Here is a 19,596-nt window from a genome sequence, read left to right as displayed (position 1 = left end):
CACCACCATGAGGCACACCGAGAACATGGCCCTCCCAACCCTAGAAGGTGGAACAATGGGAGGCCAGGATGCGCCATCATCAAGCCTCTGCACCAGGTCCAGGAATTTTGCAACTGTGCTGATTGGATTGAAGGATTGCTCACCTTAGGGAGATGAAGGAAACTGAGTCTCTGCAACGGCCCCATTCATGCCCTGGGAGGGTCCCCGGGTAATTGATGATAAAGCGACCCTCAGACAGATATAGCCCCTGTAGAAACCCAGGGCTGCAAGGTGCATTCAAAGTGTCAATCAATGTGTCCTGCAATTCACACTAATTCTTGTAGCTAGCTGCATTCTTCAATGCGCGAGCCAAGTGATCTATCTCCAAGAGTAATAGGGAACTTTTTTCCCCAGATATCGCCTCGACTTGCTGGTGCAGAAGAGGTTGGGCGGAGGCAGCTCTGCCTGTCCCTCCAGGGTGACGAGACTGCCAGGTCAGCTAAAACCATCAGGGTTTTAAACAAATGGGTTCCAGGCGCTCAGCCTGGCAAGCCCACCCACCGCCATCTGCCATCTTCCCACGGCAAGGGAGGCAGGCCGCTCTGCAGCTGACCCAACCAGCAATCGTTCATGCCACGAATGTGACCCCTGGCCCTATTAGGGAGCCCCGTCCCGCTTGGGCGGTGTGCTTCGAGAACAGCTAGGTTTTCCTCATCTCTGGGCTGACCCCACTTGGGACTTCCCTTCCAAAAGGGGCCCTGCCAACACATGGCCACTGGTGGGTCAGAGACAGAGTGCCCAGCCAGCATGGCAGCTTGGGGGCCTGCTCAGAGAGGGCAATCACTGGGGTCTCTGGTATTTGAGGGATCTCCCTTCAGGTTGACCCAACCCTGCCGGACATCACCATCTCCCGGCCCCAGCACCTGGTCCCGCACGTGCCCTGGCTGAGGACCGCTACACTAGCCAGACTGTAACACAAGGGGTGCCCCCGCTGTTGGTGTGCTCATCTGGGAAGTAAATGAGGTTGGGTCCGTGGCTCTGCCGCTGGCTGATCTGCCGTTAATGATTCTTCCAGAGGTTCACCTACAAAAACCCTGTTACGACTTTTACTTCCTCTAGTTAGTCAAGTTTGATCATCTTCTCTGCGCTCCCCCAGGGCCTTTGTCGACCCTGGTGGGGCCGATCCCAGGACCTCACTAAACCATCCAGTCAACAGAAGCGATGGGTGGTGTGTACAAGGGCAGGGACTTAACAGGAAGAGAGGTAAGAATGTGTGTGTGTGTGTATGTTAGTGAGGGGTTTGGGAGAAGGAGTATGGGAATTTGTGTCTGTGTTAGGGTATATTTCAATGTGTACCACCACCAACAGAATCGAGAAAGAGCTATCAATCGGTCAATCCTTTCCATGTCCGGGCCAGGTGAGGTTTCCTGTATTGAATCAAATGAAGTGCAGGCTGCACTCCTGGTGGTGACCTTCTGTCAATTCTGTGAGGAATTCGACCATCCATACGGTGGGTGTGCACTCTCCTGGGCTTTTATGAACTTTTTATATGAAATGGAATGATGTTAGATCAACCTCCAGAAAATGTGTGGGTCTAATCCGGAAACATTTTCCTATGCTCACTGCACAACATACACATAGACCCATGTACTCTGGGTGGATACAGCCTTTAGGCGCAGTCCCCCCTGTCATATTTAGTCAGGCTATGACAGCCAAGTGTATGCCATGTTATCTCAGAAGGCGGAAAGAAAAACCTTCACCCTGTCATGGGCAGCCTAATTAACTAACAAAGGCTCCATGGATCATCCCTGTCCCTTTTTTAGCTTTGTAGCTGGTGGCAGATCTTGCATACTAATCAGGGTTTAATTCAAACAGGCCCACATGGTGCCTGGCTGCAGAGGCTCACAAAGGAGACAGGAACAATCTTTCATGTGCACTGTGTCAACCTGAAGCCAGCTCCTGCCCTTAGTATCAACTGACGGTAAAATGTCATGCCCGGGACTGCTTGTTTTACAGTAGCCATCCCCGCAGGGAGACCCCATTCAGACAGTACGAGTATGTGGATTGACGGCAGCAGAAAGTCTGGTCTCGTGGCAGCTTCAAGGGAGACCTGCTGCTTTAATTTAATCAGGAACCTGTAACGCTCACCTGATTCCCACGGAGGCGCAGGTCTGGCTTCGAGTGCTGATGCTTCTTCAATGATGAAGCGCAGGACTCTGAAGATGGACAGGAAGGGCCCTCTACTCTGGCTTCCCCGGCTCGCAGGAATATTCCCCTGTGCGTGAAAAGGGAGTATTACCTACTGACTGAGTTATGCTCAAGCCTCCCAATCTCTTCCAACCCTACACAATACCCTTCCACGATTCCCCGTGAAGTCTCACCTTAGGGTCTGAAAGGACGAGCTCTCCATCCTGCTTCTGATGCAGGGGCGCGTTGAACCCAGTTACTTCACTGGATTGAGGTTGGATGGGAGTTCAGGTAAGCTTGATTATACTGGTAAGGCGCTGTAAAAGTTCTGTTGCAAGTTCAAAAGTTCAAGCTTTAAATAATAATGTTCATTGTCTTTTTTCAGGTGATGAATGAAGATTCCTTTGGAGACTTCTTGCAACAAAGCGCTGATGTTGATGTCTTTTCCCCATAGGGGCCGGGGTTCGGAATGCCGGAGATATGGCGCCGACCCGAAGTGAAACGTGCAGTCCCAGTAAAGATCTGGTAAGTCCTAGATGAGCGCTCAGGTAATGTTTTTTCATTCGCTCATCTAATGTCTTTGTCTTTTTTCCCCATAGGGGCCTGGGTCCTGCTTGGAAGCAGCAAGACCCGAAATGAAATGGGAATGACCCAACAGCTAAGTTTTAGAAGGAAACTGAGATTTTCCTATTCCCTTCCTTCTCTCACCTCTTGTTCTTGTCTTTTTCTCTAGGCTCTGGGAAGTGGCTGTGTATCCAGATGATCGCTGCTGAAGATGGAGGAACCCAGGAAAGGTGAGTGAAATGCAGCGCTGCAGCGATCGTAACGAAATGCTTTTAAAAATGATGTCTTCCCTTTCAGGATCGTCGTTGATGTCTCCGTGGTGCAGATTAGCTGGTCGGTCTCTTGTCTCCCTTTGCAGGTGACCCAGGATGCTGACAGGCGTGGCTGAAGTCCAGATGCAGGAGCTGACACGGTGAGCGTCCAGCTGCGAGGAGCAGAACAACGCGAAGCGTGAGTTGCTGATCGGGTGTGGTTTAAATAGCTTTGGAAGAAGTTCCAAGTGTGTATCCTTCCACCAATCAGGTATGTATCCTTCCCCGACCACACCCGGGTGGAAAGTAGTCCCACAGGTAAAGTAGTTCCTATTCAGGCCTCAAGAGGGCCTGGATGTGGCAGCATGGTCTGCATCAGGTAAGTGCACATTAAAACACTAACAGATGTCTAGCTTTATGAGCCTGGCGCCTAAGGCGCCAGGACAGAGGTCCAACATGAGCCTGGCGCCTAAGGCGCCAGGACTGAGTCCAAAGGGCCCCAGCTTGGGCCCGCTGGCACTCCCCTGGGGGAAATGATGCCTGCCTCTGGGGTTGCTGGGTCGGACCTGGCTCCTTGGAGGTAGGCATCATGACAGAACCACAGAGAGATCAATTGACCAGAGAGACCCTATGATCCACAACAGACAGGAAGATGGTGGGACTTAGTATTACATGTTTTCACCCCTGTACCTTTTCTGTTGCAAAGCACTCTAGATATGACCTCATGCATACAGGAGATTGTTGGTGGGGACCCAGGATTTGTTTGTTAAGGTAGGCGTAGCCTACACCAATCCCTGTGGCCCATTTGACTTTAAAAGAGGGCTCAGCCCCTCTTTTGGCAGATCCCCTGAAGAATTTCCAAGGAGTAACAAGAAGAACTCAGTATTCGACCCTGGCTGAAGTTACAGTCTGCCTTACATCTTCCGCCAGTGAAGCAAAGCCAGGACCTCCAAAAGGGAAGCAAGATCCCTCCCGTAAACATCTCCTAGGGAACAGAGGCGGATAATGAATCTAGAGGACCCTCAGACAGCCCCAGAACCGGAACCAGCCAGTTCACAGCGTGCCCTGCTAAGCTCTGCAGCAAGCATCCTGGGTGGTAAGTGCCAGAGAGTCTCTGAACCAAACCAAGGCCAAGGGCGAAGGGAGAGGAATGATACCTCAGGGGCAATGTGTTTGTCCTAGAATCAAGACAAGACAACACATCACAACACACATTTGAATCCCAACCCCACGCTTAGAAACCACTCATTGGTATTAAGAGTGTTATAAAAAAAAACATTATAAAAAAAGACAGCTGCCTGCAACACTCTCCTCAGCTTTGGGCTGTCCGCCTTAAAGGACGACACAAGCCCAGTGAAGAAGCTAGGATGAGTGCATCGACAAGCTTCTACCAACGTGCGCCTTAAAGGACATTTTCGAGACCCTCTAGCTGCAACCAACTGCACCGCTGACTGTTGTTACGCCACGGTGGCAAAAGCCGTCCGAGATGCCTTGACCTGTGCTTCAGAACCACCGGCCAGGATGTAGACAATGATTCCTGAATCCGAGCCACCGTGTTGGCCAGCCTGCAGGCGTCCGTCTAGCCTCGCTCGCCGAACTGCCTGACGCCTGATACCCGCAGCTGTCTCCCATCTCAAACTCTGTCGCAGAAGCTGCAAAGCACCCTGAAACTGACTTGACCCTGTTGGTCACCAAGAACTTCTACTGCACAAGGTACATTGTGGTTCTGTCCTCCTGGTCCTTCTCCGAAGGCCCATAGTGGCATTTTATGAACTGTTGCTCCCTTTGTGTTGAAACCAAGTATCCTTGAATTATTGCGATTAACGACTATACCGACAACCCTCCTGTCAGTATCCAGCGTGCATCACTTATTTCTTTGAAATTTCTCTGGCCTATTTTGTAGTGTGCTATGTGAGAAACTTGAAGGTGTCTCCCTAGCTAGTCCCTGGGTGTCTGTCATCCAGGTGGCCAGGATACGGCCATCACTATTAGATCCAGTTCCTGGGGGTGGACCAGTGAGGAAGAATCACCTGGATGGGGGGTCCTTGGGGAGTGGGACACTGATGGGTGAGTCGTGGCATCCCCCTTTCAACACCTTTTCCCCATCATACCACGAAGGACATTCAAAACCACTCCCTCCCCACCCCCCTTTTCCGACACAAACACTTTTGCACGACACACAATAGAATGGACCAAAACCAGAACATTTTACCTGACATGTCCCAATACAAGGGTCAGGCAAAGTCAGGCAATTGAGCAGAATATCACACACCTGATGGCCCTTTCCCTTCCCCCACAGGGATAAAAGGTGGAGCAAGAGAGCATGGTACGAGCAAGGCAGGCCGCACGACAAGACAGCTATCCAGACCCAGCATTTCACGAGGAGGAGAAAGGCAGTGGACATCGAGAGGCTGACGAGGAGAGGCACAACCTTTCCCTTCTCGACAAAATACTTCGAAACCTCTGCAGAAGGAATCGTAAGACCAAGGACAATAGCCCAGGTGTGCTGCAGCAGATGTCAACGGTACACGGAGCGTATCAACGCTAAACCGGAGAGAGTGAGACTCCCGATTCCGTTGTACTAGTCTTGACTCTAGTTAAAGGGGAAAGCCTAGCGGTTCATAACAGCCGCTGAGTCGAAAGGGGAAACTGATAAGAACCGGGCTGTCGTCGCAAAATAGCAAAGTGACAGAAGTTCAAAGAGCTGTAACATTGTAAAGGGGAGACCAACTGCAGAAGGGGACCGGTACCACATGGGTGCTGCTCCGAGAAACTCTGGTCAATCCCCGTCTGAGTGAAACTACAGATACCAGAAGGCCATAGAAGAGCTGCCAAGATAAGTCAAAGTGGTGATACTGGAGGTCAAGCAGAATCCCTGTACAGTCGAAAGCCTTGACCTAAGAACTATAAAGAAAGCAATGGAAGTGAATCCCACCACAAGAGAAAGCAAGGGAAGTGAATCCAGTAAACAATGAAAGTAAATGTGAAGTTGACGAGTGTGATGCTGAAAATGCATCAGAGGGACAGGGCCTCCATATCCTTGTCTTGTATTGCCTTATCAGGTATGTTCTGTCTTGTTTTCAACCCAGGACTTCATGTGAGACTCCTGGCGTTGTGGCTCTTCCTGTATTTGGTTTGGTGAACAGACCCTTGGGATACTCTTATGGCGCCCATGGGTGGGAGTATGACCCTGTACTCCTAGTGTATGTTTTTGGGCACCTGTGTGTGGCCCACAGAGCAGGGTATGGGTTGGTGAAAGCTCCGTACTGAATTGACAGGTGCCCTGAGCGCCCTCCATTTTGGGATGCCCAGTCCCTAACCTGACGCTTAACTTTGAAGCCCACTGGAAGAAGAGGAACTGCTGCTGCTGTCCCTTGCTAATCTGAAAGCTGCTGTGCCTTCAAGGAACTGATCCAAGAGAGGACCTGGTTAGGAGACCTCTCCCTGAGCTATGAGGGACCATCGTGCACCAGCTGATCTCTGCCAAAGCTCCCTGGTAGACAGACCTACGAAAGGCTGCTGACCGGAGACGGGGACCGCTGCGGAATCACAAAGAGAAGCGCCCGGACATTGAAGTCTGTCCGTTGTTGCGGACCGGAGCCGCCATGCTCCCTTTGCTTAAGAACTTTTAATTTAAGGACTCCCTTGCTCATTCTCGTCAACCGCTTTCATCCTGCCGGAGAAAGTCAAGGCCGCCTGACGGCCGAGAAGAATTTGCCAGTGGGTTTCCCGCCCACCCAAAGACCTCAGAGATGCCGACAAAGCTACTGAAAGCCAGCTGTGGTCACGTCCCGTTCACCAACGCCAGACGCCGACAACCCGACGCCCTTGCTGGGCCAAAGGTCTTCATTTGACTCTTTGCAGCAACTAAAACTCGTTGTCGAGGTGCACCGCACGCCTCAGCTTGCAGGACGTTTTCGACCGATCATCAACGAGCACCTCAAGAACCGAAGCTGCCGCCGCAACGACAGTGTTCCCCCTTTTTCCTTGTGGGATCTCGATGTTCTGTGGCTCCTGTCTTAAAAGGGAGCTGCTCAAGAAGGATCTGTCGACGACCCGACGTCGAACTCTGCTATTCCAGGTACATTGGGGTTGCAGAACTATTTAGAAGGAAATAAGACTCTTGTGAACAATATATGGACTGGGCCTGTATGATATATCTTTATTTACAGGTAGCCCAGGTGAGGGGATACTCAGAGAATTGTGCCGGGTGTTAGGGGCTCAGTATTCTGCTAATTGTTCTAACCAACTGCTTTTCCTCCTGTGTCTATGGTTGGTTCTCTATTACATGATTTGTGTGACATTGAAACTAAGTCCAGTTGATGCACTTTAATGAAATCTGATAGTAATGGTGATACCACGTAGATCTGTGTATATATTTGCCATTGTAGATTAACTCAGCACAAAGTGAGTTATTGTGATTGTGTATATAACCTTGAACCTTAATTATATAAAGACTGTGGTTTCACTAATACAGTCGGCCTCATTACGACCCAGGTGCTAAGTGTTTAACGGCGCCGTAAAAGTCTGCGGCGCCGTTAAACACTTCGCGCCTAATTACGAGGTCCCTTTGAGGGACCCGACCTTAACGGCTGGTTTTACCAGCCGTTAAAGTAGGGTGCCGCAAAGGGACCTTGGTGCCAAGTACGGTGCCGCAATTTGCGGCACCGTACTTAGCGCCTTCCCCATTCCCATTGAGCCCTACGGGGCAAAAATGGGAATGGGGAAAGGCCCATGGTGAATGGGGAATTACCGCCCGCCAACCTTGGAATTGGGCGGTAATTCCGCCATTCACCATGGCGGACCCCGGCATGGACCATGGTGCTAATAGCACCATGGTTTAGCGCCGGGGTCGTAATGAGGCCCAGTGTGTGGTCATTCCTTTCTGGGTGCTTGGGGACTACACTGTACTTAAGAACCAGCCTGTATCACCTCCTGAGAAGCTAGGCCTTGATTGCTTGACCATAGCTACCCTATAGAGAATCTTGACTGGGGTCCTTTGTGCCTCTCCTCTGCTATATAGAGAGCCGAAGTACAGACACCCCCTGCCAGTCTGTACAACGAGATGGGGGCCAAGTCTAAAGTCCCAAGAAACAGTGTGTTGACAAACATGAACTCGGCTGATGGATGTTCACTGGAACTGTTTAAAAAGACATTAGGATTGGTGAATAAAGGACAAGCCATAGTGAACTCAGACGAGGGAGGCTGAAAGTAAAGAGGGTACAGAGCCCAGAAGAGGGAGACCTAGGGGTGAAGAATCCTAACCCGATATAAAACCAGGAAACAAACTTTCATTTTTGTTGAAGGAACTTTTGTTTTGTTATTGAATACATCAGGCCCTCGAAGGCAAGAGACTTTCAAGAGAAACGAGACTTGGCCATCTATAGACCTGATAGTGGCAAGTGGAACTGTCGTCTCATGCTGGGGAAGCTCAAGAGTGTACTGTGCTCCAAGATCCCACTTTACCCATGCTCAAAACGTGGGGAAGGGAGATACAAGCTACTGCATCCTGACATATTATTTGTGAACACTTCTTTCCTTTCTTGAAAATCATCCCACACCCTTTTTGTATTAGTTGTAAGGTTTGACAATAGGTTTCTCAGTATAGGCCCTTTTTATTTGACACAACACCACTAGGACTACCTTATTTTCATTTGATGGTCGGCGCTTGCTCCCATCTTAGATTTAAATTTAGATCAGGCATTTTCCAACATGCATACAGTTTAATAAACACCCATGAACTGTAATCACTTTTGTCTGTCTTTACTGTTGTCACCATGCATTCCTTACAGCTAGAACTGTCTATTGTGATAATAATAATAAAATTGATATTGCTATACAACCTTGACTGGACAGTCCCTTTTATTATTGGGTAATAATTGTATTTTTGCTGTGTTGCAACTAACCAACGATCCACGACCATTCGGAGATAAGCCTGTGTTTCATTTGCATTACCAAAATTGAAGGAGGTTTATCATTTGCTTGTTTTTCCAATCTGTTCGGATCCTTTCTGGTGTACTAGAGGTGTGGGGCTGATTGATGGTTTAGAAACCAATATTCATCCCTGGACCACTAGTGCCCCGCAAGTTGATTTGTCCCACATTTCTTTAAATCTTCTGAATTTCCGAGCAGTAGCCATTCTCTTTGTGTGATTGAATTCTCTGGAGCATTTCCCACACATCTCCTTTTGTTTCGGAGAGAGCTCTGGCTCATCGTTTTGTTGTTCAGCTGAATAGTTCTTGGTCCCTTCCACTTCCTCTTGGTTTGTAATCATGTAATCCTTATTGTAAATCACGAATGACAGAGAGAACAGGCAACCTCACCTATATCTAATGTTGTGTTCTCTCAGCCATGCCTTCAGCTGTCTGCATCCCTTTCATTAAATCAAAGTTAGGGCAGATAAATCTTGAAATAACAACTCTTGACACTTGCAAATCAATGTCACCCTTCAGCTTTGATTTTGTCTCCCTGTAACAGTAGCATTTCATTATGATACAACGACCTCCAGCCCCACCGATGCACTCTATCAAGGGAGATGTATCCAGCCACCCTTCATGAAAGACTTTTCACAGTTTTTTCCCCAGTCTAATAAGCTTGGGCCTTCCTTTTCCTTGACACATAGTTATGTCTTTCAGATTTTCCAGATCATCCATTTTCAATGACAAGTCCATCTCACTTTCCTCCAGGTCACCCAATGCCACCCAGAATGTTAAGGGTAGTGAGACCAACAAATATGAACATAGTCCCCACTAGGGTTTCCTCCGGCGGAGACATCGGGTGTGATCTACACAGAGGTAGGGAAGTCACAATTCCACCAAGAGGCAAGGCCGTGGTCCACACCCTTTTACAGATAGGGATTCTGGAGGGAATCCATGGAAGAGTTGGCCCAAAGTCTGGGTCGGTCCTTAAGCATTCCCTTGATGTCAAAAAAGATCGCAGGCGCCACTTGTTAGGAAAGATTTCGTAATTGTAGGTAATTTTCCTTCTATGTGGCAACCCCTAAACTTTTTGCTGTTGTTTTTCACCTTGTTCTTGACTTTGCCAGAGAAGTGCAGCCTTCTGCCGCACTCCTCTGGGCTTTCGCTCCTTTCTTATGGGGAAACTGACATGCCCTTAAGACAGTCAGTACCGGGGAACGCCGTTTCCCGTAGTTTCTTTTATCATGTTGCGGCTTTCGTGCAACATGACACAAGAGGGCACTGTAAGCTAAGTTACAGCTCTCTTGGGTCTCTAGCCTTCTACAGGCCCTAGATAATCGTTTAGGATTGTATCTGATCGGTGCAAGTGATTCAGGGACGGGAATGGTGGCAGCGATTGTTTCTTGTGTTTTGAGCTCCTTTTGGCGTTCTAAGCGCGTTTCTCGCGCTTAACCCAAAATAGTGGCCTGGCTCCCAAAATGGCCAGACCACGAGGCTCCTTTGTCCTGTCCGCTGACCGTCTTGCTCCCTTCACCTTCCCCAGGTCGAGCCGACCCGGGGCCTTCCTTATTTGGGCATGTACTTTCCCGCGAAACACGGATGCTTTCGCGGGCTTCTACATGTCTTGTGGGTGCCTCCAGGATGTGGGCTGGGATGTCTGGTCCCAATACACATCCTGGGTGCCAGAGAGTCTAGGGTGGTGTGAATGCCTGGGACCACCGTGGTCCGTGATTGGTCCGCGAATGGTGTGAGTGTTGATGAGCGGATCTCCCATTGGGTCCCCTCCGTTTTGGCGCGAAGGGAACCGTGGATAAGAGGGGGCTGGAAACACCACTACCATGTCGATCTCCTGAGTTCTCACGAACAAAGGAATACAGGAGCCAAGTATCCTGCAACCAAGAGGCTGGACCGAGGAATCGCTGGTGACCCGCTGAAGGACTTCTCCTCTGCACTGCTGTCGCCTTGTGAAACCCTTTTCACCTTTGATCGAACCAGAAGGCCTGTACTGGTACTTCGACCCTTGGAATAGCGGGAACAGCTATTCTCGGCATCTTCACCATCTCCTGCCAGTAAGCCTTCGGAAGCGTCTCTGGGCCATCCAGCTGACTGACCAGCTTACACGGGAGTCTTGCTCTGTAACCGCCGCCAGGTTGTGTAGTATTTTGAGTCCTTGTCACTCTCACACGCTTCGTACACTTGGCGTTCCCAGGTCTGAAGTGAGTAGTGTACATTGGGCTCAGATACACACGGCCGCTCCGTTGCCCTGCTGTGGTAACAAACTGTGCGGGTTTCTTCGATTGGGACGTCTTTTTACTCAACACGACAACGAGGCGTTCCCTGCTCTTCTGAACCTGCCAGCTACTGAAACGGACGCGGAGAAGCCTGGGTCTGCTTGCATCGGGGCACCGGTGAGTAGCATAGCTAGGATCTGGTCGCCCTCCTGCAGGAGCCCATTGCTTTTCCCCGCTGTGTCAAACAGCACCCTTTTCCGTACTCGCGCTCTGCTTCTGCCCACTGTGGAGGCTGCGCTTGAGTCGCAGAACTTGTTCTTCTTCTTTTGTGCACTAAACTGAACTGCCTGATTTCCCTCGAAGAGCTTCTCCTTTTGCCCGTTGGCACCAGCGCATGCAGGTACTTTTGAGCACAAGGCTCCACTCTTCGCAGGGCTCGGACTTCCATCTGGTTAGGTGCTCTGAAGGTGAACTGGGTCTAAGCATTATTGCGCACTGCCTGTTTTCCCTCCCTTTTAGGTGGACTACACATTTCGTGCATATAACGCTTGAGACTGGTTGTCTTTGTATATATATTGTGTTGATATGGTATGTGTTGGTTTACTATCGTTATATTGTGATTTTCTCGCTACGGTCATTGTTTTAAAGGCCTTGAAATAAATGTGTATATATTTTTAATATAACAACTGTTTGGAGTAGTTTGTAAGTGATCTTGCTTTGTGTGCTCATTGCGGGCTTTCAGTCACCCTCACCCCTCTTGAGACCTAGTCTTGACCGCCGCGATCGCTTCCTTGATTGGTCTGGCTCGTCCAGAGGTTACCCTGTTCCAAGTAATTAGGTTGGCCTTCTGATCTTCTGCGCCACCAGGACAGAGTTCAGAAATCCGTCTTAACACCACTCTCTAGAAAGAACATGGCATGATAACCTGTTCTGTGGTTTCTTCCCACTTTGAGAGTCTGCATCCATCGCTTTTTGCTCACTGTACTTTTCACAAAGGAGGAGTATCGATTTGCATACCAGTCTTTGTCCCCCCCACAAGGGCAGTTCAGCACCAAAATGCCAGGCAAACCTCCTTTGAACAAGAGTACCAATAGCAACGCCAGACACGTGTTTCGGCCTTAGTTGGGCCTCGTCAGTGAGGTGGAGCTGTGCCTCTCTGAGCACAGTGAGCAAGGGGTCCGAGTCTGGGTTCCTCCAGGTAACTTAGGGTGACCAACCCCAAGTTCCTTGCAAAAATACAAAAAAGGTAGCAGGCATCCCTCTCTAGAATGAACATGGCATGTTAACCTGTTCTGTGGTTTCTTCCAGCTTTGAGAGTCTGCAGCCATCACGTTTTGCTCACTTACTTCTCACAAAGGAGGAATCTCCATTTGCATATCAGCCTTTGTCCCGCCCACAAGGGCAGCCCAGCACTGAAATGCCAGGAAAACCTCCTTTGAACCAGAGTACCAACAGCAACCCCAGACATGTGTTTCAGCCTTGTTGGGCCTCATCAGTGAGGTGGAGCTGTGCCTCTATGATCACAGTGATCAAGGGGTCCACATCCGGGTTCCCCCAAGTAAATTAGGGTGACCAACCCCAAGTTCCTTGCAAAAATGCAAAAAAGGTAGCACGCACCCCTATATAGAAAGAACGTGGCATGATAACCTGTTCTGGGGTTTCTTCCCACTTTGAGAGTGCACAGCCATCGCTTTTTTCTCACTGTACTTTTCACAAAGGAGGAATACACATTTGCATATCCGTCTTTGTCCCACACACAAGGGCAGTTCAGCACCAAAATGCCAGGCAAACCTCCTTCGAACAAGAGTACCAACAGCAACCCCAGACACGTGTTTCAGCCTTGTTGGGCCTCATCAGTGAGGTGGAGCAGTGCCTCTCTGATCACAGTGATCAAGGGGTCCACGTCCGGGTTCCCCCAAGTAAATTAGGGTGACCAACCCCAAGTTCCTTGCAAAAATACAAAAAAGGTAGCACGCACGCCTATATAGAAAGAACGTGGCATGATAACCTGTTCTGGGGTTTCTTCCCACTTTGAGAGTCCACAGCCATCGCTTTTTTCTCACTGTACTTTTCACAAAGGAGGAATATACATTTGCATATCCGTCTTTGTCCCACACACAAGGGCAGTTCAGCACCGAAATGCCAGGCAAACCTCCTTTGAACAAGAGTACCAACAGCAAACCCAGATACGTGTTTCAGCCTTGTTGGGCCTCATCAGTGAGGTGGAGCAGTGCCTCTCCGAGCACAGTGAGCAAGGGGTCCACGTCTGGGTTGCACTAGGTAACTTAGGCTGAAACATGTGTCTGGGGCTGCGGTTGGTGCTCTTGTTCAAAGGAGGTTGGCCTGGCATTTTGGTGCTTGACCGCCCGTGTGGGCGGGACAAAGACTGATATGCAAATAGTTATTCCTCCTTTCTGAAAAGCACAGTGAGCAAAAAGTGATGGCTGCGGAATCGCAAAGTGGGGAAAAAACACATAACAGGTTATCATGCCGTGTTCTTTCTAGAGAGGGGCATCTGCTACCTTTTTTGTATTCCCTTGATGTCATCAACAGATATTACAGTGTAGTTGTAAAGGTATTCCTGCTTAACCTGGGAAATAAATCTTATGTTGTCCGTCTTAACCAACCCACAACACAATTAGTGTGTGAAAGAATATTCAAAAAAGTGATAGAGGAGGTGGAAGAACTAGAGAACACTAAACAAACGGATGCTAGGTTCAGCAAAATGACAGAGGTACTAGAAGAAGGTGCCCCACACCCAAGACTCCCAGGCTCCGTCTCCAAGGAGTTTGCTCATTCCTAAAGAATGGCTTCTCTTCTGGAACAAGCTCAAAGAACTTGGTGTCAGGGTGCAGATCTGAACTTTGAAGACAGAATTTCATCGACAAAAGGTGACTATTTTATTGAGTTGATGTAAATCCTAAGGGTGAAGACACCAACCACCACCAACTGATGGTAATGAAGCAATGTGTGAGAGCTGTGTTAGAAATAACCCACTCTAACCTCCCGGGGAGGGGGGAGGCTCTCAGGACTAGAGAAGACCCAGAAAACTCTGCTCAGCAAATTCTACTGGCTCAGGGTATATGTGGAAGGCAAGTAGTTCTGCCCCAGTTGTGCGATAAGCCAAAAGACATCTTTGGATGATGTTCCCTGAGACCCACTAGACCACTACCGATGATAGAAGTCCCCCAGTTCAGGATCATCATGGACATAGCTGGCCCCTCGGACATCCTCAAATCTGGAAACAGGTACATCTTGGTAATTGTCGACTATGCAACCCGATATTCTTTCCTCTGGGGAACAGAACAAAAAACGACCTCAAGGTCCTCATACCGAACTTTACCTGAATGGTCTTTCCGGCTCAGTTTTTAACCGACTATGGAAGTACTTTTATGTCAAAACTGATGAATGACATGAAGACACTGATGAACAGAAAGTTCCTCCAGAGCTTTATATACCATCACCAGACCAATGGGCTTGTTGAAAGTTTCAACCAAACCTCAAAGCATATTTCAAGGATGCTGGTTGTTGAGGAAAGATGCAACTGGGGCAATCTGATTCCTTGTGATTTATTTGCTATCTGGAAAACACCCCAGTCATCTAGACATTTATCACTGTCTGTGTTGGTGTACGTCCGCAACCCCCACGATGTGTTGGACATCATGTGGGAGGAATGGGAAAGGCCAGAAGGCCAACAAATCAGCAACCATCCAATGATAAGAAACACACAGGAATATATGGAGAAAGTGTGTAGCCTATTCAGAACTTACCTACAATAAGCCCAGACCCGGCAGGAGAAGGCATAAAACAAAGACACCACATTGCACATTTACCAAGTGGGGAGAAAAGGTGATGTTTTACTGCCCACTGCACAAAACAAACTAGTGACCAGATGGCATGGCCCATATGTCTTCAAGCAATTGGTCTTTCAGCGCACATGCAAAGTCCAACAAGTGGATTGTTGAAAACCTTCCCAGTTATACCATTTGAACCAACTATAGGCAACGCCCAACTCCTGCTGCCGTGTGCCAATAACACTAAGAGACTCCCCTACCAATTAAAGTGCATGGGGTCACCATGCCAGTGGGCATCTCCACAACCAGTCAACAAAACCGTGCACAACTGATTACACAATACACAGGCGTACTTTGTCTAAAACCTGGTCATGGGAAGGGCGTTGTGCATAAAGTCCAGACACATCTGGGAAGGTTGGTGCTTCTCAAGTCATACAGACCACCCGATGCCTGAAAACAAATAATCAAGAAAGAACTGAAGAAGATGCTTGACCTCAGTATAATCCAGATGTTTTACAGTGAATGGTCATCACCAATAGTTGGTAATGCAATGGCCTCTTGCGCCAGACCTCACTTAAACTAACATTTTATATTCACAGTCCCATTGATTCAATAGGTAGACCAGTCAATTCCTAAAGTATGTATACAATAGCTTAACTGGAGAGCCAACACGTGTTTCAACCTTATTACAAAAGCTGTAATACCAAAAAAGATATACATTTGACAATAAATGGTCCCAACATTAGGATGCATAACCACACATTGCATACAAAAACAAAACAAAACAAGAGACATATATTGACAAAAATCAAAACCAAAAGAGGGAACGGGGAAAGGGAGGGAGAAAAAAGAACAAAGCATTACCATCTTTTCTTCACGTGCGTGACAAAGGTACCTCTTGTTTACTTAAATACTGGTGTTCCACCATTATTTTGAGAAGCACACCTACACCATTCATATCCTGTGACTACCACCAACACACAAGCAATGACCCTTCAAACAATGAGTCCACTCGAAGTGCAATAAACAACATCAATAAGTGATATGTCATATATATAGTTTGTGGAAATCATAGAAAAAGTCTGAATAATTACCACTTTTTCCATATGTCCAATTGCTATCAACTACCACATAATCTTGTGGTTCCTGGTACTTGACTTAATTCCTCTCTAAAATCAAAAGTCACAAATTAAACTGCATTAGGTGGTGCCCAATCCTCACAATGCTTGAGGTAATGTTATAATCACTTTATAATAGTACAAAGATGTTCACTCGTTCCTTAAAGAACACATGTATTGTGTTATGTTGAAGAAATATTCTAAGAGTTCAATCCCAACTCGAAAATCCCTAAAGAATAAAATGGGCATGCTTAATAGCCATGGTGATCCAAGCACCAAACTATAACCACCCTGAAGCAAAACATGAGCACAAAAATAAAGGAGCTCCAAACTCACGTTTACTTGGGCTAGTTAGGCCCAGCCGCCCTATAGGTTGGGGTGTCTGAACCCTCATGATGCCTCATGCAATGTCATTGCCTCAAATAAAAGGGGCGCAGTTTCCCATGCACATTGAACACCAACTCACCGACTCCTGCGTCTATGTCCAGCAAGTATGCAGGAGGCGCCCCGCCCCTATTGGGAGCCCCATAACAATAGCGACTAGGTCTAAAGGAACTAGTGTGCAGCCAGGCCATGTTGGAGCACACGTTGGAGAGTGTCCGCCATGCAGTGCTCTCTTATTCCATGTCGGATTGTGTCCGTCGACCGTCAGCATGGCGGACGAGGTCCTGCAGTGCGCTGGCGCCCGGCACTGGAGTCCCCACTGCGGACCTATTCACACCATCCTGTACATGTCGGGGGCAGTCCTGACGACTGCTGGTTCACTGGCAAGATCCTGTGTGCACGGGCGCCCCGCTACTGGAGTACCCGGCACAGGCTTGCACCATTCTTAAAAGAGAGACTATGGGCAGGTCTGATGTCTGCCGGAGACCCGGGGGCATGAGTGAGGCCAGGAAACGAGGAGAGCAACTCACTTCACCGCAGCTGCAGTTGCAGAGGGGAAAGGGATGTAACCTCCGCCGCTGTTACGGAGGCAATGACCGCTCAGGAGGCTCGCCAGGCACTGATTGACCTTTTTTTTTTAAAGTAATTTCCCTGGCATGAGCCATGCATCACTGTGCGACAGTCACTTCTGTAAATACACTCCACAATGACACAATCAGGAATGTCCATGCATTGATGAAGTTAAACAGTTTTAATAGGATGTGCCCCAACTATCCCCCTCCCTCCTCCCATCACCAACTCCCCAGCATACTATACCCCTACCTCCTCCCACCACCAACTCCCCAGAATGGCCACTCAGGGCTATAAGTATATCAATGTTGTTTACAACCGTGGCCTCTTCCCCTCCTCCCTGCCAGCCTCCAGTGATCTTGGGTGTAGATGGGACTGACACCTTGGTGTGCTCTGCGGAGACTCCCCTGTGGGAGTCGTAGAACTGGAAGGGATGAGCCTGGCCCCTGCTGTCACGTCAACTCGTTGCTCTTGCGGATGGCCTCTGCCAGTGCAGAGATGCCTTTGGTCATCTCCCTGACCCACTGGGCTTATAGTGCCAGGGCGGTCGTACCAGCCTTTTGTTTCGGCCCGGTTCTTCGCAATGGTCCACACAATCCTGCGGCTGGCCCCTTGTATGCTGTCACATATGGCCTGGAGGTGTTCAGAGTGTGGGTGCCCTATTGCTTCCATCTCCCTCTGTCTACTCTCCATTTTATCCAGCCTCTGCAGCACTGTGCTGGTTATTGGTGTGTGCCACTTGGGAGGGGGTCTGTGCAGTTGCACTGGGCTGTTATCAGGGGAGCGATATGAAGGTGTTTGAGCATGCCGATGGTGGCAAGGGGCTGGCAGCGGTGAGGGCTTTTTGGTATTGGTGAACGCTTGCAGTGGTGAGGGCTTTCTGGTGTTGGTGAACGCTGGCAGCAGCGAGTGCACTCAGGGGTTTGTGGCCCTTCTGTATGTGGCGACACCAGGTTAGTGTCCCCCTGTGTTTCCAAAGTCACCCTGCCTGGAGGTGTGGCCTCTGCGTGAGAGCCTTCAGCTGCGGGAGTGTGTGCAGTCGTTCTGTTGGGCTGTGGAGTGGACGTGGGCCTGGCCTTGCTGGGTTGCGTTGTCTCACAGTATGATATCTGCCTTGGCATAGCCTGTCTGCACCTTTGAAGGGTGGTGGTGGTGATGGCGGACCATGAGAGCCTGGATGCACTACTCCCAGATGGGCCTGCCTCCTCGTCCTCCTAGGATGCCTCTGGCGATGCGTGAGTGCCTGTAGGGAACATAGGAAATGTCATCAGGTATGGTTCCCCCATGTGTGTAGGCAAGCAAGACACATTCACTATGATACAGAGAGGGACCCCACACAATTGGGCAGATGGGCATGGTTGGTCAGGGGAGATTGCATGTGGGCCCAGCATAATGGGCATTCTTTCAGCAATGCGTGTGTGACACCAGTTGGTTTTTGGACTGTTTGTGGGGAGGCAGGGTGTCCATGCTGGGGCAGCTGATGTTTGGCATGCATGATTGTGGTCCTTCATGCCTTCACATCGCCTACCTGGGCGGCACTCAGCCTGTGGGGGTGGGGGCTTACTCCATGGAACTGGTATGTCTCTATGAGGCACTACTGTGCAGCCAGCATGGTTGCACTGTGGTGTACAGTGATTGACTAGCTGAGCCCATATCGGTGTAGGGGTACGTGTACTTCCCTGTGTCTTGTCTGCCATGCCAGCATGGGGCAGGACACCAGGGCCTGCAACATGCTGGTGTGACTGCTGTACGGAGTTGTGGTTGCTCACACACAACAATTCAGCTGGCACATGGTGCACCAGCAGGGATGTATTGTGCAAGGCACTTGGATAGATCACTTGCCACCCCTTCCCACTGTTGTAAACACACAGGAGTGCCCTTGTGCCCTGCCACGTGGCTGCTTTGGAGGGTGGCTGATGTGCCACTTCCTCACTCCACCCTTTTGCTACACTGACATTTGTGCATACACTTGTGCAGTGGGGGTTTGACTCACCTCCTGCCTCTCAGCTGCTGGCACCCACCTTAGACTTCCTCTATTCCATTCATATCCAGCACCATGCTGCACTTTTCCTACCAGGCCATGAGGACCAGTGGCTCCACAGATCCTCCTCGAGTTGCCAGGGACTCCTGGCGGTGTTGGGACCGCAGTCCGTGGACCCTGACCCTTAGGAAATTCCAGCATTTACGACAGTCCTCCCAGGGTACGCTGGCTACAGCTGTCACTTTCTGGCTGATGTAATGCCAGATGGCTGTCCTGCGCTGTGCAAATGTTTTGCGCTACCTGGTGCCAAATAGCTCATCACTGTGACTAACAACTTTATCGGTCAGTACCACAAGCTCACCCTCAACAAACCAAGGTTTCCTAAGTCGACACTGTGCCTCTGATCATCTACTGAGACTTTCTGGCTTGTTTCCAGGACCGGATGGCTACAGGAAGTGGAGATATTTGATGGATCATGTTTTTCAAAATGGCTGCTGCAATGCTTGCCGTTCCGGCGATGATGCAATTTCCGCCGGTGCTAATGGCGTGGGTGTCGGCAGCGGTAGCGCTTTTAGCACCGATATTTTGGCGCAGTTTCTGCCGGGCGCTAATAGCGTTA

At 49.4% G+C, this 19,596-nt stretch overlaps 1 pseudogene; it reads right to left on the bottom strand.

Moving 5' to 3' along the window:
• Positions 1-224: 224 nt before the first annotated feature.
• On the bottom strand, positions 225-372 carry LOC138568561 (5.8S ribosomal RNA; annotated as a pseudogene).
• Between the last annotated feature and the right edge of the window lie 19,224 nt (positions 373-19,596).

This window comes from Ambystoma mexicanum, chromosome 2p, assembly GCF_040938575.1.
Source record: "Ambystoma mexicanum isolate Mex_15411 chromosome 2p, UKY_AmexF1_1, whole genome shotgun sequence".
Classification (NCBI taxonomy): domain Eukaryota; kingdom Metazoa; phylum Chordata; class Amphibia; order Caudata; family Ambystomatidae; genus Ambystoma; species Ambystoma mexicanum.
This window is presented reverse-complemented; position numbering and strand designations above follow the sequence as displayed.